This window comes from Ipomoea nil, unplaced genomic scaffold (assembly GCF_001879475.1).
Source record: "Ipomoea nil cultivar Tokyo-kokei standard unplaced genomic scaffold, Asagao_1.1 scaffold2705, whole genome shotgun sequence".
Lineage (NCBI taxonomy): Eukaryota > Viridiplantae > Streptophyta > Magnoliopsida > Solanales > Convolvulaceae > Ipomoea > Ipomoea nil.
In genome coordinates, this window is record NW_017619133.1 from 2469272 (window position 1) to 2472713 (window position 3442).

Sequence of the window (3442 nt, forward strand, 5' to 3'; positions counted from 1 at the left end):
ATATATATATATATATATATATATATATGACAGGATAATAGGGCTGGCACCCGACCCGGATCACAAATGGGCATTGACTCAGCATCACATGGGAACCCAACGGGCAGAACTCCAACGGTTAGGAATTCCAACAGGTGTCACCTTTATTGTCTTTGAAGCCACCATTGATGCCACCTTTGATGAGAGAGAGTTAAAGCCTCAACGCCTCATTCATGACTCTTCATATTCTTGCCGTTAGCTCAGCTCCCCAATGATGACTCTTCATGTTGTTACCGTTAGGACCTAGCATAAATAGAACTTCCCTCAGCTGAGCAGGGGACACATTGTACTTTCTATACTGAGACAAAAGCAATACAACTATCGTATTCTCTTATAGCATTGTTATATTATTATTTACCGGTAACGTTATTACCGTCATTGGTGCTTTCATTGAGAGCCTGAGTCCAATACTCAAGCAGGCTACAACACTACTCTTTTTCTCTTTCAACAGCAAGCCTGAAAGAATGGCGTCCCGCAACTCCCACGGTTCTCGCAACGTGAACAATGGCAATGCCTTAGGTGACCTCCGGGACCAACTCACCAACAATCGCGGAGGGGACCTCCGAGAACAGCTCAACAACGGGAGGCCCGGGGACCTTCGAGACCAACTCAACAATGGAGGGGTAAACCAAGCCGTGAACGGGAGGCCCGGGGACCTTCGAGACCAACTCAACAATGGGGGGGTGAACCAAGCCGTGAACCTCCAGGCGACCGCCGATATCATTCAGCAAGCAGTGACGGCGGCGCTAAATCAGGTGGCGGCGGGACTGCAAGGCTAAGTGCCCACGCCGCGGCCCCAGCAAATAGGGGTAGAGGCCCAAAGAAGTGGACCGGTCAGACGACAACCAGGCCCTTCCCAATCTGCGCCAGAACGATTGGGACAGAGGGCGCCCGTGCGGCAAAGATTAGGATCACGGGCCGAGGGGTCCTCTACCAGAGGCCCTCGCCAACACGAGAACAGACAAGCCGAGAGATCACCCACAGAGGAGGTGGGCGAGTCTCGGGAGCCGACCCCACGCCGACACGTTGATGAGTCGGCCCTACGTCGACACTTGGAGGAGCGACGCGTCGATGAGCCGGCTCTGCGTCGGCACTCGGCGGAGAAGCGACGCGCTGATGAGCGGGTCCCACACCGACACTTGGATGGACGGAACGTCGAGGAACCCGCTCCGCGTCGACACTCAGATAGACAGCACGTCGATGAACTAGCTCCACGCCGACACATGGAGGAGCGGCAGCCGGCCCCGCGTCGGCACCCTGACGAGTCGGCCCTGGTCGAGAAGCTGCAGAGAAGAATCGAGGAGTTAGCAAGAAGGGTGGAGGCACGGGAGCAGTCGCCGGAACCTGAGGTACGGATGGCAGCACCATTCTCCCCTAGCATCATGGACGTACCTTTGCCGAGGGACTTTAGGTTGCCCGCCATCAAGGAGTACACGGGGGCCACTGACCCACGTGTCCACATGACGAGGTACAAGGCTGCTATGGTAATAATCGGGGCAGGGGACGCCATCATGTGCCGAGCGTTCTTGTCCACACTGGATGGAGCGGCCCAAGACTGGTTCAACACCATCCCAGATGGGTCGATCCAAAACTTTGGGGAGTTATCCAAGAGCTTCCTAACATACTTCTCCGGTAGCATACATCGCAAGAAACCCTTCTCTCACCTCTGTGTAGTGAAGCAAGATAGAGGCGAGAGCCTCAAAGACTTCCTGATCAAATTGAAAAAGGAAGTCAATAATGTCTACGACTTCGACTCCAAGGCGGCGATCCCGATATTTATCCATGCCTTAAGATCAGGGTATTTCCACAAGCAGCTGAACGCTCACCACCCCCGCTCTTACGAAGATCTAATGAGGACGGCTAGCCGCTATGCCGAAGCAGAGGACGTCGACAGGAAGAAGAAGGACGAAGAGGATGGTAGGAAAGATGGGAAGCCTGGGAAAGCTGGTCCGCCCAGCCAGGAACCACTCTCGAACCACCCGACCGCAGGGAAAGGCCGAGACCACGAACGGCCTCGCCTGGTCCCCTTGCGTAATTTGACTCCTCTTACCCATCCCGTCAGTATCATTCTAAAGCAAGCTGAGGAGATGGGAATGGTAGAATTCCCCGAGGAGTGCATGAAGGTCTCCCCAAAGGCAGACCAAACAAAGTACTGCAGGTTTCATAGGCATGCCGGACACGATACGGATGAGTGTCACGTTTTGAAGAGACAAATAGAAGACCTCATCCAGCAGGGCTACTTCCGACATTTCGTCAAGCGACCCAAGCAGCAGCAACAGCCGCAACACAATCCACCAAAAAATGTCTGGAGGAATGAGGATGGCACCGAGCCGTCCACCTCAAACGCCAAAAAAAGAGACCACGACCAAATATCTGAGCAGAGTGATAGCGAGAAAGAAACCGAGGTGGCGCCCAGACGACAAAAGAGGCACACCATACACTTTATCTATGGTGGACCTGCAGGGGGCGACACGCCCGCGAAAAGAAAGAAGTGGAGCCGGCGGCTATACGTGGGAGAAGTGGCGAGTCTTCCCAGAGAAAAGAAACAGAGACAGGAGGCCATCACCTTCTCTGATGATGACCTCCCAGAGGGCCCGTTACCCCATCGTGACGCCCTGGTAATTGAGATGGACGTCAATGATGTCATTATCCGCCGCATCTTAGTCGACACGGGAAGCTCAATCAATGTGATGTATTACGATGCCTTCACCAAGTTAGGGATACTTAGGAACCAGCTCAAAGAAGTACGTACCCCACTCTCTGGATTTACGGGTGATTCAGTGGAGACGGAGGGGTCAGTGGTCTTACCAGTGGAGATAGGCACGAGCCCTAACATTCGCAAACTTGACTTGGAATTCATCGTGGTAAGACTCACTTGCGCGCACAACATCATATTGGGGAGACCGGCACTGGAGAACCTCAAGGCCATAGTGTCGGTGGAACACTTGTGTATGAAGTTCCCCACATCGAGCGGGATAGGGGTCGTCAGAGGAGACCAGCGAGCGGCCCGCAGTTGTTACGTTAAAACATGCAAAAAGATTGGCAGAAATGATCTATAAGTCCACACCATCTGTAAGGATGATCGATCGGGTATGGAGCTAGGAACATTTGATTAAGTATTTTCCTTAATATTCTAGTAGTCGTTTGGAACTGGTGTTAGGAAATCGCGGTCCGCCCGCTTTGCATTCTGAAATCTTTTGGAATAATATCTCGTGCTTGTGGTCCGCCCATGTTGTTTCAAAAAAAAAAAAAAAAAAAAAAAAAGGCTGAGGGCGCGCCTCAGCCAAGGCCGAGGCACACGCCACGGCCTCCTGGTCGAGGCCACGCCTCAGCCACGAGGTGGCGCCTTGGCCTAGTGGCCGAGGTCGCGCCTCGGATATGGCCGAGGCGCACGCCTCGGCCG